At 37.4% G+C, this 8,100-nt stretch overlaps 1 pseudogene; it reads right to left on the bottom strand.

Moving 5' to 3' along the window:
• Nucleotides 1–797: 797 nt before the first annotated feature.
• On the bottom strand, nucleotides 798–2,457 carry LOC132673402 (heat shock cognate 71 kDa protein pseudogene; annotated as a pseudogene).
• Nucleotides 2,458–8,100: the final 5,643 nt, after the last annotated feature.

The following is an 8,100-nucleotide window of genomic DNA, read 5'->3' as shown; positions in this document are numbered from 1 at the left end:
TTCACATGGCTTATCTTTCTTTTTGCTAGTGTGAATGGGGAATACTGTTTTTTTCTAGAAAATTTTATTATTGGTTCCTGCTGCTACAATAGGAAATTATATTATAGGTTTGTGTTAATTTTGATTTAATCTCTTCAATTGAATTCATGTTAGTTCATTAATTGTTCAACTGAATACCTTATATGTTTAAAATAAACTACCCGATCTATAAAAAATAATAAATAAATAAATAAATAACAGTTTTGCTTTTTCCTTTCTAATATTAAATTTTGTTTATTTGGTTGGTTTTATTTAATATATTAGCAACAGCTTTCAGTACAATAAAAATTCGTAGCAATGAATGAATGAGTAGAAGAACAAATTTTTTTCTTAAAACTGTCTCATGGGAACGTGCTGGTATTTTACCACTAATTACGATGTTTCTTTAGATTTTTTTGGAGAAAATGTTTATCAGATTAAGGATAATTCCTCTTTTCCTGGTTTACCTGTAGTTTTGGGTTCGCTGTTGTTTTCAGGAACGTAAGTTAAATTTTGATAGTTTGTGTTTTCCTTTTTTATTTTTTTTCAATTTTAAGTACAGTTTTATTTAAGGCATCGCATTTGCCACCTAGAATACAGCGCTTATAAAGTGCAATGTTTATTTCTTTCCCCTGTGCACTTATTCCATATTCAAGTATCAAGATGCCCAGTTTATTTACAATAGCAGCTCGACTTTAAAACTGCCATGGAATTTGCTACAAATTTGGGTCCTTCAAATGTTTTATGTGGAACAATGTTAGGTCTATTCTCAGGTTGGCTTACTCAACCTCTTTGATGGTGGATCCAGAGGAGGCACCACCAGATGCAGGAGCTCCACCACCAGAGAAGCTCCCAGGCATTTCTCCTGGCATGCCTCCTGCACTCTGGTAACAGTTGGGTAATGATGGAGTTGCAGATTTTCTTCAGCTCTTACGATGTCAAATTCTTCCTTCTCTGCAGTCTGGTTCTTATCAAGCTGGTTGATGATTTTGTTACACTTGCCAAGAATCTACTGTTTGTCGTGAAGTTTTTCATCTTCAACAGTTGCTTTCATGTTGAATGCATAAGATTCAAGTGAACTCTCAGAAGATACATTGTCCTGCTGCTTCTCATTTTTGGCTTTGTACTTCTCAGCTTCCTGACCATATGCTCAATATCTTCCTTGCTCAAATGACCCTTGTAATTACTAGTGGTAAACTTGTTCTCTTTTTCCATACTCTTATCCACAGCAGAGACACCGAGGATGCTATTATCATCAATATCAAAAGTGACTTCAATCTGAGGTACAGAACAGGGGGCAGAAGATATGCTATGACTTCAAACTTGCCAAGTAGGCTGTTATCCTCAGTAATGACATGCTCACCTTCATAAAGATGAATGAGCACCTGAACTGAACAGGTGGTGAGTGAGCACACCTGGTTGTCAGAGTAGGTAGTGAAGGTTTGCATATGTTTGGTAGTATTGCACTTGATGAGGACAGTCATGACTCCTCCAGAAGTTTCAAAGCTAAGAGAAGGAGTGACATCCAACAGCAGCAAATCTTTAACATTTTCAAATTTGTCTCCAGAAAGAATGGCTGCCTGGACAGCTACACCATAAGCAACAGCCTCATCAGGGTTGATGCTCTTATTCATTTCTTTCCCATTGAAGATGTTTTTCAGAAGTTTCTGAACACTGGGGATATGGGTATAACCACCCACCAGGACAATAAATCATGGATATGAGACTTGCCTAGCTTGGCATCATGAAGGGCTTTCTCTATAGGGTTCAGGGTGCCAAAGAACAGGTCAGCATTTAATTCTTCATATTGGGCATGATTATTAGAGATATAGAAGTCAAGTCTTTCATACAGAGAATCAAACTCTATACTGGCATGGTTACTGGAGACAAGTACACGTAGCATGTTCACAAGCAGTATGTACTGGCTGATGTCCTTCTTACGTTTGTGATTGAACACAGCAATAACATGGTTGACCATTCTCTTGTCAAAGTCTTCTCTGCCTAAGTTTGTGTCTCCAGCTATAGATTTTATTCCAAAGATCCCATCTTCAATAGTGAAGATGGACACATCAAAAGTGTCACCTCCTAAGTCAAAGATAAGCACATTTCTTTCAGCTTTAACCTTTTTGTCTAAGATGTAAGCAATAGTAACAGCAGTTGACTCATTGATGATTCTAAGTTCATTGAGAACAGCAACAGTTCTAGCATCTCTGGTAGCCTGATTCTGAGTTATTAAGGTAAACAGGTACTGTGACAACTGCATTGGTAACAGTTTTCCCAGGGTATGGCTCTGCAATTTCCTTTATCTTTGTCAAAACCATTAGAGGACACCCCCTCTGGATAGAAACTTTTTTTCTTCCTTGTATTCTACTTGGACCTTGGGCTTCCAGCATCATTCACCACCATGAAAGACCACTGTCTCATATCAGATTGGACAACAGCATCATCAAACGTACATCCAATCAGGCATTTGGTATCAAAAACTGTGTTGGTGGGGTTTATTGCAACTTGATTCTTTGTAGCAGCACCGACATGACCAGTGTCAGTAAAGTAGATATAACCGGGTGGTTCAGTTTCCCTTATCATTGGCAATTATTTCCACTTTCTGGTGCTGGAAGACACCCACACAAGAGTAAGTGGTGTCAAGATCAGTGCCCACTGAGGGTCTGCTAGACAGTTGCTTCTGTATGGGCCTAACATGGCTTGTGAAGAAAACAGAAATCTGGAGAGCTAGCACCACATGTAGTGAATGTTTTTTCTTCTTAATTTGCTAAATTGTACAACTGGCCCTAGCTATCTTTACAATATCTTCAAAGTTTAATTAGTCTCTTCAAGTTTTCTATTTCTTTTTGAGCTATTTAAAATCATTTGTCACCCCAGGGAGAACATTCATTTTCTGTAGATTGTCAAATATATATACAAAGCCATACATAATATTTTGTATTTTTCTATGTTTTATTGCCTCTATTCATAATCTTTGTCTCCTTTCTCAATCCCAATTTTCATTGAATTACAAGTGCCAATTTCATTTTCTTGGTATTCACAGAACAATATTTTTCTATTATTGATTTTTACCTTATTAAATTATGCTTGTTTACTTTTTATTTTTTATTAGTTTCTGGTGTAGCTTAGTTGTTTGACTTTTGATCTTGTTTTCCCCTGGGTGCTGCTTTTCTCAGCTCTCAGGTTCTGACCTTCCCAGCAGGACCTAAGGAGGGAGCCCCAGGCTTTCTCACTAGTTCTTATCTGATGTGGGGCAGAAGGCAAAGGAGGGAAGCAACACCACGTGGAAGCTGTCATCAGAGAGTCAGGCTCGTTAGTATACATGTGCAGATATTTGTGTCTCTGGGATAAATGCCAAGTAGGGCAGTTATTTATTATGTTTAGTTTTTTAAGACACCAACTGTAAACTCTTCCAGGGTAGTTATAACATTTCACATTCCAACCAGCAGTATTTGAGATATACAGTGTCTTCACAGACTCACCAGTATTTGTTATTGCTACTATGTTTTATTTTAACTGTTCTAATAGATGTTTATTGATACGTCATTGTGATCTTAATTTGCATTTCCCTAATGGCTAGTGATGTTGGACATCTTTTCATGTGCTTGTGCTTATTTGTCAGCTGAATATTCCCTTTGGTGAAATGCCTCTATGTATCTTTTGCTCATTTTCTACTTGGATTGGTTGTTTCTTTAATGTCAGCTTTTTTCATATTTTTTATCTGAGTCCTTTGCCAGGTATGTGCTTTGCAAATATTTTCACCTAGTTGGTAGCTGGTTTTTTCATCCTCTTAGTAGGGTTGTTTGCAGTGGAAAACTTTTCATTTTGATGAAGTTCAATTATTTGATATGAACAAAGACATCTCTATTTATTCTGATTTTGTTTTTTATCAGAATTTTATGCTTTTCAGTATATAAGTCCTGCATATGTTTTGATGGATTTATACCTAAATATTTCTTTTTTTGATCAACTGTAAATTGTATTTTTAATTTTAGTTTCAATATGTCAATTGTGTTTGTATAAAATATAATGAAATTTTTTAACTTATTATTTACACTCCAGTTAATTAGAATACAGTGTAATATTAGTTTCAGGTGTGAGATTTAGTTATTCAACACTTCCGTATACTACCCGGTGCTCATCACAATTGCACACCTTAGTCCCCATCGCCTATTCCACCCAGCTCCCACCAAATCCCCTCCCAGTTTGTTTTCTAAGTTAATACTCTGTTTCTTTGTTTGTCTCTCTCTCTTTTCTTTCTCCTTTTCTTGCTTGTTTTCTTTCTTAAATTCCACATATGAATGAAATCATGTTTGTATTTCTCTGACTTATTTCAGTCTGTATGGAACCTCAAAAGACCCTGAAAGCCAAAGCAACCTTGAAAAAGAAAATCAAAGCTGGAAGTATCACAATTCCAGACTTCAAGTAATATTAAAAAGCTATAGTGATCAAAACAGTATGGCAGTGGTGCAAAAATAGACATGTAGTTCAGCAGAACAGAATAGAACCAATAATAGAACAAAATAGAATTCAGGAAGGAAGCCACAACTATATAGTTAATTAATCTTTGGCAAAGCAGAAAAGAATATCCAACGGGAAAAAGATAGTCTCTTCCACAAATGCTTTTGGGAAAACTGGACAGAAACATGCAAAAGGATGAAACTGGACTACTTTCTTACACCATACATAAAAAGAAATTCAAAATGGATGAAAGACCTAAATGTGAGCCAGGAAATCATCAGAATCCTAGATTCTTATATTTATAGATATTTTCTTATTTATAGATATTTTCCTGAGGCAAGAGAAACAAAAGCAAAAAGAAACTATTGGAACTTCGTCAAGATGTAGTTAATTTTTATATGTTAACCTTGTGTTCTACAAATTTGGTGAGCTCATTTATTAGTTTCAAAATTTCTTGTTTGTAGAATCATTGGGGTTTTCTTTTCTTTTTTTTAATGTTTATTTATGAGAGATAGAGACAGCACAAGCAGGGGAGGGAACAAGAGAGAGTGAGAGGGAAACACAGTATAGGAAGTAGGCTCTAGGCCCTGAGCTGTCAGCACAGAGCCCAATGTGGGGCTTGAACTCACTAACTGTAAGATCATGACCTGAGCTGAAGTCGAAGGCTTAACTGACTGAGTCACCCAGGCATCCTGAGATTTTCTGTGTAGACCATCAGGTCAATTGAAAATGGAAACAGTTTAATTTTTTTTCCAAACTATATGTCTTTCATTTCCTTTTACTGTCTTATTGTGCTGGCTGGAACTTCCAGTACTGTGTTGAATTACAGTGGTGAGAGAAGGGATCCTTGCCTTATTCTCAATTTAAGGGGGAAGCACATTCAGTCCTTCACCATTAAATATGATATAAATTGTAGTTTTTCACCATTAAATATGAATAAATTATAGTTTTTCTACATATAAATTTATATGATATAAATTAAAATATTGTTTTAATGAAGATGATCTTCATTAAATTGAGGATTTCCCCTCTCTACTTATAGCTTACTGAGAATTTAAAAATCATAAGTTGTTAGATTTCATAAAATATGCTCTTATGCACCAATTGATATTGTTAAATACTTTCTCTTCTGTAACCTGTTGACATGGCTGATTGAACTGTTTGATTTTTGAGTGCTTAAACCAGCTTGATATCCTGGGAATTTTTTTTTTTTTTGATATATTGAGTTAGATTTTGAGGAATTGGCCCATTTCACCTGAAATGTAAAATTTATGTGTATTTAATTCTTCATAGTATTCCATTATTATCATTTTGAAGTCTTTAGGATCTACAGAAATATCACTACTTTCATTTCTGATATTGGAGATTTGTGTCTTTTTTTAATTGTTATGCTTACTAGCAGTTTGTCAATTTTATTGATTCTTTTAAAGAACTTAACTTTAATTCATTGATTCTTTATTGTTTGCCTGCTTTAATTTTAATTGATCTGCTCTTATCTTTATTATTTCTTTTCTCCTTTTTTTTAGATTTGTCTTACTCTGGTATGTATGTATGTATGTATATATGTATGTATGTATTTAGTTATTTTTCTCTCATATCTAAGGAGACCAGCTCCTTGTTACTAACCTATGTGCAATTTTCCAGGCCCAACCACAGGCAATTTAAAAGGCTTTACCTGCTCTCCTCACAGCAGACTTGGTGCACAGCCAGTGCAGTACAGTCCCTGAAAGGAGTTGTGTTCAGGACTCAAGGCCCCTGGCTGGCTGTGCCCTTACAGCTGTATTCCTAGCCCACAGGCACCTCCACTCAGAGGTCTCTTAATCTGGGGCCTTCAGCCAATGACTTCCTCAAGTGCTTCTTCTGAGACCTCCTTATCACGGAAAGGAGAGAAAGAATTTTGAAGACAATTTTTCTTCCCTCTGGCTCAGTACTTTTCCATTACTAGGTCTTCCTTCAATCCTCCCTAGGCCCTCTGGTTTGTAAACTGTAGAAGCTTTTTGTTCAGGGCTCCCTTAGCAGTGAGACAATCCCTACATTTGATCTCACTGACCCCCTCATTGATGCTATTCCATAGTAGAAAATAAAGCAGGGAGTAGCCAGTGCCTTCTTTGGCTTAGCCTCATGTTTATATTGTTGCACTGTTTAAAAACTTGACTATTATTTAATTTTGGTTTGTTATCTTAACTGATTTCTTCAACACCTACGAGCTTGGTTCTCTTCAGCTCTACTGAATTCCTGGCAAATTGGCACATCAAGCAGGTAGTCAATTAAGCCCAATGCTACTCTGGAAAAGCAAAACACCTGAAGATTCCATGAGTCACCTTTGGGAGGTGCTAGTAGAAAACATAGAACAGTCCAGATAGGTTCTCAGCAGATAATTTGCAAGAGTGTGAAGGTCCTGCAGGGTATTTTGCCCATAGGTCATGGAAGGTGCTAGAGGATGCCATGGAGTTTGTTTGCCAAGCCAATAGGTCTTGAGAAATGCCAGCAGAAGCTACAGGGCATTCTTGGAAGATGTTAAAGGATTGTTCATGTGATATTGGGTTTTGGAATAATTCTGTAACTTCTCTTTAGTCTCCAGTTCCCTGGCTAAGCTCTGTGGTTTAGATACCATGAGGAGTTCAGAAAAAAACTGAGGGAGGAATTCCCTAGCTAATGCTTGCAGTGCTCTAACAATGGGATGAGAGGACTGTTGGTGGGTTGAGTAACTCTAAGCAGGTCTCTTGCACTAATAAACTCCCTGAAATGCAGCACATTGTTGAAATTTCAGAAGGATGTAGAGCCCTTTGAGATCACTTTGCCCAATGACCCTGAGGAGACCTTAGAGACTTAATTAAATGCCCTTCAGAGATAATCTTGTTAAAGTTAGGGAGAGTGGCATGGTGTAGGGGATGTATTACTAAAAATCTCTCTTTCAAATTGCCCTGACAGCAGCCGCTGCCAGGAAAATAGAATCCAGACAGCTGCTACAATAGCCTTTTAAGAGGAGAAGCCTAGGTTCTGCTTGAATGAGCCCAACCTGTGCCATCCCTGGGTGCCTTGGCTGGGAAATAGCTGTTTATCCAGACTACTGCTCTTCCTGGCTCTCCACTCCTGCCTCCTACCCCAGAAAACTCATGGCCAAGTACTGACAGGGTGACCCTACTCAAGTTTATACTTTGCCAGCCCCAATGATGGATAAAGGAACTGTGTCCTCTGCTTCTCCATGTGGATCTGAGGGTATGTTGGAAGAACTCTCTTTTGCTCAGACCTCTCGGTGTTCAGAAATAAACAAGACTAGTGGTTGGTAAGTGTCCCCAGGAGAGACCAGAGGGCCTATGCCGAGGTTAGAAGTTCATGGGAAGATGAGAAATTTGTATTTCTTGGGCCTTTAGATGTTGGTGCACAGGTGCACACAATCCCTGGCACCAGGGTGAGAGGAAATGGCTCTCTGGTTTTAGGTCTGAGGATACCAGATCCAGAATCCTTGACCTAGCCTGATTATGAATTGGGTTTCTATAAACTTCTATTAAGGCCTCTGCTACCAAATTTATTGGTGTTGATATATTGTCTATGTATATCTTTCTTAGACTTTACTCCCCAGCATTAACATTACTCCCAAGCATTAACATACTCCCA

This window comes from Panthera onca, chromosome C1 (assembly GCF_046562875.1).
Source record: "Panthera onca isolate mPanOnc1 chromosome C1, mPanOnc1 haplotype 2, whole genome shotgun sequence".
NCBI classification, from domain to species: Eukaryota; Metazoa; Chordata; class Mammalia; order Carnivora; family Felidae; genus Panthera; species Panthera onca.
This window is presented reverse-complemented; position numbering and strand designations above follow the sequence as displayed.